The following is a 16,870-nucleotide window of genomic DNA, read 5'->3' as shown; positions in this document are numbered from 1 at the left end:
TTGGAAACTTAGGCCAAAAAGCCTATTTAGTTTTACAATGGCGTTTGATCAGTTTATGGTGTGATTGCCTGCAACAGCAAGGGACTAGGCGTGCTGACTGTCTGTGTGGGTGGACAAACGATTGCAGAAAACACTGCATAAGCCTTTGGAAGAGTTGGGTAATGACTGATCATGAAGGGGGGTTTTAGCAATGTTTTCCTTTATGGTACATGGTAAACATGGAGATTTACTTACTCAAGGTGCATATGGAAATCTTCGGAAGAGATCAGAATATTCCAGTGTAAGCATGTTTTCTGAATTAGAAGGATGTTATTTGATCCAGAGTATGTACGGTGTTTTTTAGTCTTATACATTTTTGTATCCCAAAAGTAAGGGATAGCATAAACCTTAAAGGGAAAAGATGAATTTTCTTATTTGTGAAAAGACTTAGGTACTCATGTGGCAACACAAAATAGTTCTTGAAAACTGATATAGTTCCAGAATTTTCAGTAAGCCTAACCTGTGTTTCATATTTAGATCATAAAATATCTTTAACGCCTCAGATAATTGATGCATTTCCAGTTTCTCTTTGGTTTTAATGATGAAAATTGCTCTAGGTTCTTAGAACCTTTTTTTTTAATTAGTAGTCTGGTGAAGACCTATGCTTTATGCATCTGTGCTGGCCAAACACGATTCTCTTTGATCACAGTCTGTTGGTTCATGTCAACCAAAGCCCATGTCAGTAAATAGTTGCTCTCTTCAGTAGATGTTCTAGTGTTTTGCCCAGCCTGTTTCCAGGTTATTTGATCAAAGAACTTTCACCGGTGGTTTGAAACTGCTTGACAAGTGGAAGCCTCAGTTCCATAAACTCTTTTGCAATAGTAGTTCAATTTTAGCTTCTAAAGGAGACCTTAGTGCTGCAGCCTTAATCCTGTTCCTTTTTCACAGCATTCAGCTGCTGCACAGAAAGTTTATAATCTTTGCTGGTAAGGAGGCTGCACAAGTGTTTGCTAGTTATGGCGCAGTTTATTAAATGATTCATAGTCTGATCACTGCCTAATAGAATTCACAGTTGTGCCATGCTACAGTAAATTTTCATTTGCTCTTCTTGAATCTGCTAAACTGTCGGGCAGTAAAACCTCTAGTTCTATGTAAATCATTGCATCAAATGTGTATGTCAGTGGAGCCTGTCACTTAACGCTAATCAGTGTGAAATGCTGTGTAAAATTTTGACCGAGGAAGTCACATAATCCCTTCCCCAATCTGTTCTGTGGAAATCACAAAGAACTTTCAAGAAAGCAAACTTTTTCCTTTAAAAAAGAAAAAAGTACGCTGCTCTAATTTTAAAGTTAAAATATGTCTAATATTAAGTGTGAAGCCTATGGTTGTCATAATTGAACACATCACTGAATTCCTCCAGAGCCTTCAAATTTCCATGGCAGGGAAAAAATTTGAAGCAAGTAAATGGTGCTCCAAATCTTGATTTCTTTAAATAACCTCTGCAACAGATCACTGTAACTTTGTCACTCATCCTTAGCATGTAATTACTCTAAGTTCGCTTTTTATGCTGTAAAGGTGACACAGGCTAGGTAGACCTAATTACCTTTTTTTGCAGCAGGTGACTGTTCCTAGTTCATCCTGTGCTGTGGGTGGTGGGGTAAAACAGTGTGTTGTAATTTGTTCTGTAGCACCTATATTTAGTACTTTTTATTAAAACAGTTGCCTCCCCTGACTGCCCAGATGTTGCATTCCAGTGGTTAGCAGAAGTCTGAGGAAGAAATGAGATATCAACAGATAACATCTGAGAGCTAATTTGATTTGTTCTACATTTGTAATGCATTCCTCCAAGCTAAATTCTTGTTGACTGAGGTGCTGCTTATGAAAGGCAAGAGATACAAAGCCCTGCTGCAACCCAGGAGAATACACTATAGTTAAATTTAACATAATTATTAATTTTTATACCAAACCTTCCGATCGTTATTGCTGCCTGTTGGTGTGATTCAAATATGCAGAGTTCTATCTGTATTTATGTGGTCCTATCTGTAAAGCACAGGCTCTAATCTCAGTACCAGCTAATGGAGATCTTCCTCATGATTAAATGTTAAGCTTTTACATGTGGCGTTTCAGGTGCTGAATATGAGGTTTACCGTGTAACTTCCATTAGTTCTGTTTTCCTCTGGATTTTGTTTTAGTACTGTTGTCCCACAGGAAAGTTACAAGGTTTCAGTCTTGTGAAGGGCTCTGACATCTCTGGGATGAAACTGCCTGGACAGGCATTTCTCCATCCTGCTCTTATCTTTCTGGTACCAGTCTTGATACACAGCTCTGAAAAGAGGGTGAGCGTGATTCTTTGGCACAGCTGCACAAAGACAACAAGTCGGTCACACAAATAGTATCATCATCATCACACTTATAACAGACATCTGCTGGGTTTTGATCCAGTGTCTCTTCTACTGTCTGGATTCTTTCAGTACAGTTCTCTCTCTTAAAATCTTGATTTCCTTTTTGGAAAGGATGCAAGCAATATGTCTGATTCAATACAAGTAACTCATTTGATCACAAAAAACTAAATTTTAAGGACAGAAACTGACCAAATCTCCCTTGCATTTTCCTTCTTTTGTAGCCTATAGCTAATTAAATTGTCAACTTCAAGAATATACTCTAGTATGTTCTTTATAGTGACTGATAGTTTTTTAATTTCTGTTCTCCTCTAACTAGTAATTAGGTTATTTTAAAAGGGGAAAAAAAAGGCAATCTTAAGCATCAGTGAACACTTAAACAAACATCTACATGCCGATGAAGCTTCTGTAGAGACTGCATTGATCTCATAGAAGATGTGAATAAAGTATTAGTGGACATCTGCCACATCAAGCAAATCTGAAATTCTGTTTAAACCACAAGCACAAACTGCAGTTGCAGTTTTGAGCTGATGGTAATCTCAACATACTAGTAGGAGAAACGTCGGGTACATGATTTCCTTTTCAAAAACACCTATTCTCATCAGCTGTTTCGTAAAGAAGTGCAGCCATGTAAGGAAGAATTTAACTTTTGGCCTGCTCTAAGCATGCAGGTACATCTCTGAAGCATTTGTTTTCTGTTCAAGATGTTTCTACTGTAGAAAGTCCTCTCCTTGTGCTGAAGTGTATTAGAATGTGAGTTGCAGAGCATCCTTTGAACTAATTGTCTACCCACTTGTTTTCTTGTTTAATGTAAGCCTTGCCTGTGGCATTAGCAGTTGCATTGTGCTAGTGTTAGTCATTAATCCCTAGGATTTTTATTTCTGATGAGAGTTAAATGATGGCTGAATATCTAAAGCTATGGAGTTCTGTGTGCAAAAAGTACATCAAAATGTGTAAAAACTTTTTTGAGTCTGGCTCCAAAATTTTCAGTGTCCAGAGATGTAACATATAATATGGTCTTTGTAGTATTTTCTTCTAGCTGGAGATGACGCCCCGTCTTCCTGCATTGCTGTGCTCAGGGATATTCTAGTTCTAGAGGAAACCTGATATTCTGTTTCCACTTTTGAAACCTGCTGTTACAGCACTGCTTGAGTTCTCATCTCCTGCATGCCTAGCTGATAGGTGCGAGTCTGTGTGATGGATGAGGGAGAATTTCCAGGAAATCTTAAGGTTTTTTCAGTGCCTGCTGGTAAAAGTGCTGGCAGGGCCTAAATAGGAATTGTTTGCAGTGTCTGAGCAGCTTGGGGAACTGCTACAGGTAGAAGATCTGTAGCTTTAATCTGAATCAATTCTCTGGGCAGTTTAGCTGTGTAAGCCAGCACTGCAATTGGGGAAAAACGTTCATTAAGCTACGTCTTAAAGTAACATCAGACTTCCCTTAGTGAAGAGTAGAGGTTTCAGAGTCCCCTCTTTAGCTTGTTAGTACTGATATGAAGCAGGAATATATACAAGGGGGCTCAGAAGAACTGAACATGGTGGGAATTGTCTCAAGAAAGAATTCCCAGGGGGTATGTGGAAGGTATCCCTACTTGTCATACTGAGCCTATTAAAGGTTTAGACATTTTAAAAAAACAAACCGACAAAAAACCCCTCAGCTAAACATGTGACATTTAAAAGACTATGTTCAGTTGAAATTTGAGATGAATGTTCAATGAGTTGTTTGGTTTTTTTCTTATTTCATCAGAAGATATTCGCCCACGTCTTATACAGCAGAACTGTGAGATTCCTATACAGAGAGGTTGTAAACAGAGCATGAAAATATATGATGTAAGCAGCCAATTTGCCTTGGGCAGTTTTTTCTCTTCCACAGGGCCCCGTTGCATAACTGTTCCTTTCAGCCTGGCTCTGGCATTTATGGGCTGGATGGTTATGTGAGAAACTAATAGAACATTTTCTGCTTCTAAGGACTAGGAATTTCTGGAGAAATCTGGAAGTTGTGCATCTAGTAATAGCATCTGGAGAAGCAAGGGTTAATTTCCATAGGATTCCTTCCCAGAGTTTTCTCCAAATAAATATGCTTTATAGGTTAGGTATGAACTTAGTATTTTGTTTGTGTCCTTTGAGCAGTAAGCTTGGGACAAAAGGTTTTGTTTTCTATCTTTTTTTTTTTCCGTTGTGGTTTTTTTTTTTTTTTTTCTGTTCTGCTGTTCTAGGCAGTTGTGTAGGGTGACTGCTAATCCTTGGTGTGTGTCTAAGAGCAGTAGAAGCAATTACTGCAGGTCATGCTGACCTCGGGCTAGGTTCCTTTTGTTTTTAGGTTGCTTATTAGTTACCCTTCTAATGCAACATCCTTTGTTTCAGACAGAAAGCCATTGCAGGAATGCAATAGGAAGGGAAGGAAGAATGCTTCATTCATAAATCTGAGAGCATTTACAAAGGAGGCTATAAATTATTATCTAATTTCTTTCATCTGAAGAAAAGAAAGCAGGATATTGCAATTAAACATTTTGTTCAAGATTGCATGCTGAGACTGTGGCAGAGCTGCAAAGAGGGTATGTTGCTGTCCCCTGTAAAGGGTTTCTTAAATCCTAGAGCTCAGTAATGCAGGCTGCACCATGAATACATGGATCATTTTTTCCACTATTACACTGGTGACATGGAGGAAGCTGGTACTTCCAATACCAAAGCTATTGGAGGAGGAATTAAACTGAACCTAGAGGGGTAAAATTTAGTTTCCTTCAATACATAATGCAAATAAAAGTGAGTAATGTTAGTAGAAAATAACTTTCAGTTTTAAGATTTCTGTGTGGGTTTAATATTAAAAAGATGAAAAAATATTGTTAAGTGTCAGTCTTAAAAAAAAAAATCTCTCCTGAATAACTCAATTTCTTTCTCTACAGAGGGCTGACAATGGTTGATCATACAGCTGTAAAGTTCAATTCAACAAAAGGTAACTCAAAAGACAGACTAGAATGCTAGGCTAAGAACTGAGAGGTGATCCTCAGATTTGGCCTAAGATTCGGGAATAAGAAATTACAAATTTATTCTAATCCTTCCTTATTCTATTGCCACAGCTAAATAACTTGGGTGTCATCAGCACAACTGGTACTTTTATAAGGGCTCTTGTACTGATAGCTCTGGATCTGCACTGGATCAGTAAACTGACTTGATCGAAACTCTTGGCATGCAAACTCTTTGTATCTCTGCATTGCAGTCTGTTCTTTGTTATTTCACAGGTCTCTTGAGAACTTGCCTGTATCATTTTTTTAATAGTAAGGTACCGTATCTGTATTAACTATAATAATAACTTTCCACTGGCCATCTGGTAAGGAAGATTATGCTACAAGGTCTCTTCATTAGTGTTACACCATGAAGTATTACAGAGCTAAAGCTGCAACTGCATTTATTCAAGCTTCATTTTTCTAACACTCCTTGTTGTTTAACACTGGGTTATACGATATAAATTATCTACTGTAAAAATTCCTGTGTTTATGTGAAACTTTGCATGACCTTATTCCTTGCTGTCTTTTCAGACATCTTTACAATCAGGCATATACTCAATTTCTGTATGGTTTTGCTTGTGTATCATTGGATTTTGGTGACTTAGGAGGGAAACACACTTGATTTGTATATTTTTAGTGACTTGTGAATATTAACATGGGATATACCCTACCTGAGAATGCCATTCATCAAGAATCAGCAAACTGATGGGTGAATATGTACACTGTCAGTTACTAACATCTGAAGCAGCAGCAGCCCTGTGGTAACCTTGCTCGTTGTGTGAGTTACACCTAGGTCTCATCCAAACTTGAAATCCAAACTAAGTCCCCTGCTCCCCGAGTACTTAAAGATACAGCAAGTGGGGAGCCTCCTCGGTTGTGGTGTGACAGTACGGCCCACGGAAGGTACAGGCCCTAGCATGTGATACGTGTTAGACTGGAGCAAGATGGAGCACTGCATGTTGGGATCCTATAGTCTCTGTGGGCTGTACCTTGGGGTGCTGAAGATGAAAGCTCCAACAGTGTGAAGCTCTGCGTGGGCTGTGTTTGGCCCACAGGCTATGTTCACCATCCCTCATCTTCACTGGAATGTAGAACTTTCCAGCCTAATACAGATTGTGTTTGTTTTTTTAACTGTTTAACAAAATAGAACTTGTAATTATTTGACCCTAAGTGGGAGTCACTTAAAATGCATTAGTCGAGGCCAAAAGAATTTCCATTTCACCCATGGTTCACACTAACCCTCATTCTAACTCTTCTATGTTGAGAAACTGCCAACTCAACTGCGGATGAACCGTCTTTACTGGCATGATGTTGCCCAGATTGACGCCAGGCATTCTCACTTTAGACTTGGGCTTTTACCCAGTAACCCTGTGTGTCCCTTGGGTACGCTTTTACAGAAGTGTGAACTCCCCTCTTAGCTCTGTGCCTTCTTTAAATCTTGAGGGTGAATTGATAAACCACAACAGCCCCGCTTATCCTCTGTGGCTTCAGCAAGGGGACGTCAAAGTAAAACTCATTCAGAATTTATTTTAGAAAAATGAGGCGAGCAGTTGAGAAGAGCCTTGCAGCTAAACAAGATAACCCCTCAAAAATAAACCAGATTTCACTGGTTATCTGGATTACAGAGTGCAATGTCAAATAATTTTCAATAAAGGTTCAGACCATGAAGTTTCTCTGGTTTATTCCAGCTTTTTCAGCACACTGACAGTGCTTTCATCCTTCTCTCTTGCTTGCTGTAAAGACTCTCTCCATATTTGTTAAGAAGTTCCTTTGAAGCTGGATGAGAATTCACTTTTAAAAGTCAGTGTTTGATACTCAAAATTTCTGCTATTTTTGGCAAAATATCCTGTCTCAGATGTAGTGTTCCATTCAAATATGTAGGAGACAATGTACAGCTTGGGTTCACATGAATATAAGCATCTGCCCATCTCCTTATCTTCCAGACCAAGGAAATACAAGGAGGCTTTGTCTTTTCCTTGTCCTTACAGAAAGCATCTACATAGGTGATGAGGCATAAAGAGCAATCGTAATACAAAACATCCTTAATAAGGGGTTATGTGAATGACCAGATGCAATGGAGGAAGGAAGACTGTATGCATGCAGCAGTTCTGCCTTGGCTAGCCTTGTGGCCTTAATGACTTGATGATGGGGAGGGACACAGTATTTTTCCTGTTTTTCTCCTGGAACTTCTCTGATCAATAGACTTTCCAATAGTTACACGATGGAATGACAAAAATGGTCCTGTTTCCTAAGAAATGTCTCTGGTGGCAAAGTTTTTAAAGGTCTGGGAGTTTCCCTATTGTATTTAATGGGGCCTTTGGCTCATAAACACATTAAACAAAGAAACAATAGATCCCTAGGGGAATTTTAAAAGCTGAAGTGTAGGAACTTTAATAATATTATGAGGACCTAATATGTCTGATGTGGGAACTTAAATCTGAGGCAAGTATTATGAAAAGAATGTTCGAAGTGAAGATTTAATTACATGATTTATTGTTAATCGTTTATTATTATGTATACAGTGCCAGGGGCACTCCTGGTGCTTTACAGATGATTACAGAATAGCTATTCCAAGATCAAAGATCTTGATCGTGCAATCTTTATTCGTGTAAATATTCCCCATGGTGCCTGATCTTGTTCCATGTTGAAACTGAGTAATCCCCCCCAACACAGCCCATCACAGACAATTAAAAGAACTTCAGCAAGAGAACACTGATTAATTATCCTCCCCAGAACACTGAATATTTTGGTGCCATATATTGTATGGATAAAAGATATCTATTGTGTTTTAGCAAACCTCACATTTTTCTGCAGCTTTAATTCTTAATTACAGTGTCAGCAAACATTAAGATTATTTCCATGATAGAAGCAGCTTATTTCTGGAAGAAAAACGTCCACTGGCTTGTCCCCATATGTTTCAGACCCTGTTGATTTAATGGAACCAATTTACTTGCATGTAATTGTCCCCTCAGTGACCAGTATAGAAAGTTTCACCTTCAAAGACAGATGCTGAATGTGAAATACTCCTGCAAGCTATGCAGATGCGGAAATCCCTCTTTGTGGAAGGTTCTGCTTTTCTTTGTTTCGTCCTGTGACACTTTGCACTCCCCTGGAAACGCCACTTAAATGGTTTTCTTATTCTTCAGCTGAAATGGCTGTTGTTTATCCACTGAATTACTGTAGGCAGCCGCAGAAGTGAACACAGCTTGTGCAGCCATCTTTTGGCTTATGTCTTTGAGACATAACAGCTCTTGTGGGGAGAGATTGAGGCAATTGTGCACAGAAGGCAAAGGAGGCTTTTTTTTCCTCCATCTGTTACAGGATTTTAATATAGCTTTTTGCAGCATGCTGTCCCATTGCTCTAAAAGCAGCGGCATGTAGCACAAAGAAAGGTATTTGGGCTAGTGATGTGTGATGATCTACATGCCAAAGATTCCAGTGTAGTGATTGGGATTCAGATTCCTATCTGAATATCGTGGGTCTAGACAGTGGGTAGGGAGTATTGCTAGAGGAGGCAGTTTGGATGATACCCAACGTTGCCTGCTCTTGAAAACACTTTTTTTTTTTTTTTTCTTTCAAGGTTGTGTTTAATCATTAAGATTTAAACAGTCTAAGGTGTCATATAATTACCGAGAATGTTAATAAAGTCTAGTACTCAGTGCAGGAATGAGCATCGCTCTGGCCAGCAGCTGGATGGCACTGACCAATTTTCTGTTTACAGCTAATAATAAGGAAGCACTTTTTGGTGCAGCTCCTAATTACATTTAGAAACGTACTGCTACAAGATGGTGTGGAGGTCAGATGCCTCTATAGGTTAAAAATGGGACTAGGGTAATTTATGGAGGGTAGGTCCTTTTGTGACTGTTAAACACACTAGTTCTGGTGTGATCTTTCAGTCCTAAACTGTTGACTGCTGGAGAGTAGAAGGATGTCCCTGGGGAAGAAATGCTCTATATACACACCCTGTTTCTTATACTCTTTACCTTACTGTTGAAAACAATGCACTGGGCTAAAGGGAGCTGTCAGCTGACTCAGCGTGATTGTTCTTACGTTCTCACATGTTCCAGGTTCTTGGAAACTTCTGATTTCAGACCCTAATAGTGTGGCTTGTAGCATTATTAATCCTCCTTGTATTGTATTCATAGCCACATAACCCTTCCTAAACTCCCTAACTCCTGTCTCAGCGTGCCTAGGGTTGAATTCTCAAGAAGGGGTGGTCTGTAGTTGCTACCAATTCTACCCATAAAGTTCTGACTCCTCTGAATCAATCACAAACCTTCAGATGGACTGAAGATTCACTGCAGTCATGGATCCCTTGGAGATTGCTCAGATTCAGCAGCAAATGAATGCTGATGACCTAACCTTCACGTCTCCTTTATAGCTCTCTCCTAAATGCTTTGGGAATAAGCAGTTATGACATGCAGGGTTGAAGTATGGCTATGAAGTGATTTACTCAAGGTGCAAGTGAAGGAATTGTGAACTAGAATTAGGATTATCTAGACAAAGAATGTCAAGTTTCTGGCCAAATAATATAACAGCACTTTTGGAGGGCTTCTAAACCATGTAATATTACATTAAGGATCAGCTTTACAGCCACAGGCAGGTTTGGCTGTCATCAGCAGACGCCATATCCCTGCTTTCCCCTCTGTCTTATCCCCTTTCTTTTTTTGAGCTATCACAGGTCCCAGTCTAACATATTAGCAAAGACTGCAGCTAATTTTAGTTTCTGTGAATAAAATGAGCTATATTGCATGATAACTGAATAGGACTGCATATACCATCCAGTCCTCTTTGTGAGACCAGTGAACTCTGGCATAAAGACGGTGTAAACAGATGGGAATGATAAGTGCTCCAGCTCTCGCAGCTACATCCACCTCTGATCGTAAGCCAGAGACCTTATGGGGCAAAATCATTTGGGAGTGGGACAGGCTCACCCCATAGGTTGGGTGCAGTCTGTAGGCTGTCACTTTCTCTGATTTAGACAGCGGTGGTATTCAGGTCTAGTCAGAAGGCCCCTGAACATGCTAATTTTTGTTAATTATTCTTGTGCACATTCTGGTAGTTCTTGAAAGCCCAAACTGAGATTGAGATTCCACTGTGTTAGGTGCTGTGCTAACACACACGTCGTGTTTCCATTTTCAGTCTGTCTTGAGTTCAGCAAGGAACATCGAAACGAAAATGGAAACTAAAGGTAAGAGACCACTGATATGAATTGTTGTAGCTCCACTGAAAACAGTGGACATTCTCAGGTTCAACTCTTTCCCAAAGATATGTTTTCCTGGAGACTGAAAACATTCTCTTCACTTTTTGAAACAACTTTAGACATGTTTTTTTGTCTGTAATGCCTTATGTTGGTATAAAGCCTCACAATAGAGCCTGAAACTAGACGAGTGATCCTGACATGATTGCAACCATTCTTCAACGGTGAGTAGAAGGAGAATCAAGATTCACTTTATCCAGAGCTATATGTTTTCTACGTTTACTGTAAATGGATGCTTCAGAAACAAGTGACCTCCTGAAGACCTCAGGATTCAAAGAATAACTCAGAAGTGTCTGTACAGGTTAGTGTGACCCACAAAATATCCATTACTCATTCCTCTCTAACTCTGAAACAGCAATGCCTTTGTTTCCTCTCTCTCTCTTTCTCTTTTTCTCTAACTTGAAGGCAATAACAGGACCCGTGGCTTTGCTCTGTGCATGTCACTGCCTGCCAAGAACAGCAGGCAAATGAGTAATACTATTCCTCCCTTGAAATTCTTTCCTTGAAGTGAAATTAATGAAAATCTTTACCATGAAAGAGAAGAATCCAGTTTTGTGGAGAGGCAAAGGAAGGATTTAGACTTAGATTGGTTTACTTCATTTTTAATTGTTTTTACAATTTTAGTGGTGGAAATAGCTAGAAAAACAATGAGAAAAGGAAAACAATGTTTTAAGTATATAAAAAAAAATCTTTATCTCTTGGCAATGTGCTAATTAGAAGTTAGTAAAGCAAACTTAGATAGGACAGCATTGTGGTCAAAATGGGAAATCCAGTCATAAAAATACCTCTCCAGTCTCTGATGCTGGAAGGGTCATTGATACCCTATTTTGCACCAAGAACCGGGATCTTCAGGACAGGACTTCGTAAAGGCCATCAGCTAAAAGAACAAAAATCTTTTCACCACTAAATAAACTGCTAAGCTGATTCTTCAAGGCCAGGAGGTAAACATATAAACAGTCTCTAGAGTAGCAGGGGAGATGAGTGGTAACGGACTTGCTTTTTCCTTACTGTGTTTAAACAGAGTGTTCACCAGATTTTGGTGGTGTTATCATCAGACAAGTATTCTCTTGTACAATTGATACCTCCCAGTCTAGTTCTTATTAGTAATGTAATAGCCATGTTGAAGTCATGGTGGTCTAAGGATAGAATGGAAGCTAGGCATTCAGAGAGAGATGATATCTTTTATTAGATATTTGTATGCACATTCTGCCTTCCCTGAGAGACCTTAAAAGAATCTAGTAGGCAAACTTATAACATAAGGTGATGAATAAAAGGGATGCTTTCTCATCCTTAAACTTGTTATCTCTGGGCATCGTGCAAGAACGATAGCAGTGTAATGTAAAGAAGCAGCTTCCACTATTGTTGTCTGTGCTGTTTGCTGGGTGAATCAACAGAGGTCTTCAATCTCCAGCACTGTTTTTGCTATGATGAATGCTTTGTAAATGCTGATGGATGGATCGGGGAGGATAGAAAGATAAAAGTCTGGCACATCTTGCCAGTACTGAATTCATATATGGATCGAAAGTGAAGTGTAATTACCGCCCAGAACCCAGATCAAATTCTTTCAAGAGCCAGAGCTGTCTAGACCAACAGCAGATATTTATTTTTAGGGTTGATCTTTGTGGGTTTTATTAGCAATGTTGCCTTCCCTGGGGTAAAAGCAGGGGAGGGAAGAACACAAAAATCCTCTTGAGCTTCCATTGTTAAAACAAGCTATCTAAAGCTTACAGGAGAAACCTTACTTCTGAGAGCAAGCTGTATTTTTGTAATATTCCTTTTGAAATATTCTCTGCTTTAAATTGGCTTGAGGAATCAGTGTAATAAATTTGGCATTTGAAAACTAAATTATGTATTTAGAGAAAAAGTAACTTTAACTCAGATGAAGGGTATTATAATGAAGTTTTTTCTTCAATTGAGACAATCCTGGGCAGTTAATTTTACCAGTAGTCACAATGTGTAGATAATGAGGTTTGTACGTTAAGGTAAACCTAGATATGGCTTTGTTCACTATAGCTACACAGAAGGAAGGCGTTGGACCCATTCTGCTAATAGTACCCCTTTTTTAGCAAATTGGTTAGCCATTGCTAGGCTCTGACGTGCATTGCTTCTGCGTTTCGGTTTGCCCCCACGAAACACCTGCACACAAATCTTTCAAATGTAGCAAGCACCAACTTCTTCATTATGTTCAACTGGGCTATGGGAAATGAGCCATCTGAAGGTGTGTTACGAAGTTTTTCAAGTGGGCTGCTCAAATCAGAGAGCTGAAGAGATGAACTTGGGTGTGTTGTTAAACAACAAATCTTCTAAAGAACCTGGAGTGGGATCCTAGCAACATGATTTCACCACCTGCAAGTGGGTGCTAATATTCCTCTTTGCCATCTGGGGAGAAGACAGGCCTGCTTAAGACTTTCAAAATATTTTAAGGGTTTCACATTGAACATCTCCATACAAAATCTGGTTTTATTTCTGCAGCATTTTGTCTGAACAGGACTGTTCTGCCCAGCAAAGCTTGGTAACTGCCTATTCATAACGTACTAACATCCCAGCACTGGAAAGTATTTGTGCTTAAACATGTTGAATCACAGACCTCTAGCAGTTGCTCTGAAGAACCTTCCAGTTAAGGCAGAAGTAAACATGTTTCTCTCTAATACCCTTTTCAAAATGGGTTTATGGGGAGGATGAGAATAAAAAAGAATGGACAGCATGGAATTCCTGCTCGGTATTCACGACAGCTTATAAGGGAGAAGCAGCAAGAGGTGGGTGGCTACTTCTCGCCCCTCGTACCCGGTACCCGGCACTGTAGGCTTGCGGCGTTGCGAGAGCGCAGCCGGTCCCCTGCTCCCCGGGCTGGCCTCCACTAGATGACGGTGTTGTACCAAGTTAGCTGGAGAAGGCCTGAGCCCCATCCTCCTGCAGCTCTGGGTGCTTTGGTCGTGACATTGGGAGCACAAGCAGGGTTTCTGTGTTAAAGAGGTGCTTTGTCTGATGGATTTGCCGTCTCGCTGCATAGGGAGATGCTGCGAATGGAAAGACACTCTGAGAAGTGCTGCAAATGTATCAGCTGGTTGATCTGGGATTACAGGCAGGATTCAGGATTCCCACGTGTCAATGGAAATGGCTATATGAAGAAGAGGGAGTTTCGTCTTTGCTGTGATACCTGCGGTAGCAGTTCAGGGTGCATGGCTGTGTAACAAATGAGTTTTTTACATTCCTGTGCACATGTATAATGCAATTATTGTTTCCAGGTGGCTCAAAGACTAGCCCGAGTTCTCTGTGGTTTTGAAAACGGAAATTTTCCTCCTGGGAGCAGGAATTAGGTCTTAAGCAGATGTGGCATCCCAGGTATTAGAAAGGACTGTTGGCCATATTCTCATATGGGAAATGGGATTCAGTGCCAGGATTAGAATCTGCTGCCAATCCAGTGGGTAGAAGAATAGATTACAATTGATTTTGCTTTTTTCCCAGTTATGTCAATACCGTTTTCCTCTGACGTGCTGCTTCTATCATTTGTAGAGTGAAGTTTTTATGTAATAGTGAATCAAACTAGACAAGTGGATCAGGAGCTTCTAACCTCTGTCTCAGGAGTTAAGAACAAATATCCATATAATTTCCTGACAGTTGACAAGTTCATACTGGATGAAAGAAAATGCTTTCAGCCACCATAAAACAAAGTTCTGTATTATACAGTGTGGAAATGTTGTGGTTGACCTTTCTTGTTGCCATACTTTTCTCAGAACATTTCGGATAAATTACTATATGAAAGAAAATTTTACAGTCACTTTACCTTTTGTTTAAATTTTTAAGAGTAAAGACTTTGTAAAAGCAGTCTTTCAGGAGCAGGCGTGTGCGGAATGGTGTGATTCTGTGTCTGAACTGAGTACTTTTTTCCCACTGTGCTAACTCCCAGTGCACAGCCGCCTGCACGCATGTTCTGTTGTTTGTGTACCTGGAAGTTTAAAAGCATGCAGCCTGGAGGACAGATATAAATGCTTTGTTAAGTGAAACGGCACATGGTCTGTTGATTGTCTATGGCTTCACATGGTACAGCTGAAGGGTGATGCTGCAGGCTGTAATAGCAGATGTGGCTGTACGATTTGTCTGCCTTGGAAATGGGACCTTCTACCTGCACCCTCTGATTTCCCACCTCTTTGAGTCTCTGCTTTTCCATATTCCCTGTGGGCAGTTGGATGCCAGTTTATACCATGTTGTTTCTTGATGTGTTTGTCAAGAAAAGGCTCAGAATGCACTTTTCTTATGATACTGCTATGCCTTTCTCTGTGGCACAGCCATTTCCATTGCTTTTTGTCCACTGTTTTGGTGTGGCTGGAGGGCTCTAGGAGGTGTGACATGAGGATGCCTGCAAGGCTTTAGAGATTTCTTGTTCCGATAGGGCTGCATCCATTCCTGCTCCATCCTGACCTTGCGAGGGTACCCTCTACTCCTGATGTAGCATGTCCTCTGTCCTATCCTTTGACTATAGTCTCACAGTGAAAACTACATGTTCTGTCCTGAATTACCCAAGTTGCGTAGGGAGACCTATACCTACCTCACACTTCTTCGATGATGTTGCTAAACAAAACCCTCTATACTTAACCAAGAATAAGTAGAATTAAATAGCAAGATAGCAAGATTAGTCTTGCAATAATTATAAAGATCAAGATAATTAAGAGATCCATAGAAACAGTCTCCTAACTTAGGGAGGAAAAATCACAGTAGAGCGGGTGCTAAAGCAGAACCAAGTCTTGATTATCCCTGAAATCTGAGGACATTTGGATCCAGATAAAAAGCTGTGGTCAGCTTTCTTCTTTAATATGAACTGAATGCAGACACCCTTGGACTTTGCGTTGAGCCAGTTCTGGAACCCATGCCCCTCTCTAATCTTTATTGATCTATGTCCCTTTTTGTGTGGAGCTAAATTAAGAGAATTTGGCATTCTCAGGAAGTGGCCAAGCCAAATACTCAAAACTTGGGAAATGCAAGAATTTAAGTTGTTGCTACAAATTCACTGTAGCCTTTGTGTTGTATGCATTATGGTATTGTCCTTAATCACAAGCTCACATACTATTAAATCTCTGCTCTGTTTAAAGTGCAGGATGGATATTGCTCACTTAATGAGCAGCTATTTAATATTTTCTTTTATCTTCATTGTTCAGTGTGTACCCCATGGCTTATTTACAGCACACTATTCAAAGCCTGTTCTGAATACAGAATTATTAATTTCCTTGGGAGCTTTCCTTCAGCAGTCATCGTTATTGTATCTGAGTGCTTCACAGACATGAAATAATCTTTTTTCACAACGCCTCAATGAAGTGAGGGGATACTGCACCCCCACTTGTACAGATGGCAAACAGAGACATGAAGATGAAGAGAAAACATTGCCAAAGGTTTTTGAGTATCTGGGACTTGCTTTATTATTTTTTTTCCTGAGTTTACAGCACTGCAAAAAAAATTATATATTCAAAGCATAGTTTCTACCAACTTCAGTTCTAGCTGTGAATGCTCAGCAGTTTTGCAGATCAGACTCTAGGGTCTCCTGTTAGGTCCCTAAGAGGATGACTGACAAGCTGTAAAAATGTGGATTAATTGATTTACTTAGCAACACATACAAACGCTGTGGTGGAGGGTGGGGTGGAGTCCAGTTCTGCAGGAGCAGCATTTATACATCTTTAAGAGAGACCTGGACTGATAAGCAGAGGGAGAAAAGGCTTAGTTCCCCTACTCCCAGATGAATTCCCAAACCCCTTTCTCCAGCTGAACTCTGGCAATGAATCATCCTCACTTCTGTGACAGCTTCCCTTTCACAGAGTCTGACTTTACCCTCTGAAGGCTTATTTCTCTCTTGAGAAATGTTTCTCCAGAAGGCGATTTGAATTAGGAGCTTAGTTTGGTCACCGTGACCAGCAATCCAGTGGGGCAAGTGCTTTCCCCATTGACCATAGAGGGACCCAAAGGATGTCATACTCACTCGGTGTAAGTTGTTCAGTGTAAGCGACCTAGGTTTCCATCTCTGCTAGCTGCTCTTAGGTGCCACTCAGTGCATTTCTAGGCTCCTGGTCGCAATAGCTGTTTCATCTTCTTCCCCCTCCCTCCATCCCCTGTTCTTACACCTAAACAGCCCTGTGCTTAGTTTTTGCCCATCCTCATGTCTATGCCTCACCAAACTCTTTCAACCAGTTTCTTTCCCTTCCACTAGTCTTATACTTTTCACCTTCTGCATCAAGACAGTTTCA

Source organism: Vanellus vanellus (genome assembly GCF_965231255.1).
Source record: "Vanellus vanellus genome assembly, chromosome: 9".
NCBI lineage: Eukaryota > Metazoa > Chordata > Aves > Charadriiformes > Charadriidae > Vanellus > Vanellus vanellus.
Note: the sequence above shows the minus strand (reverse complement) of the source record.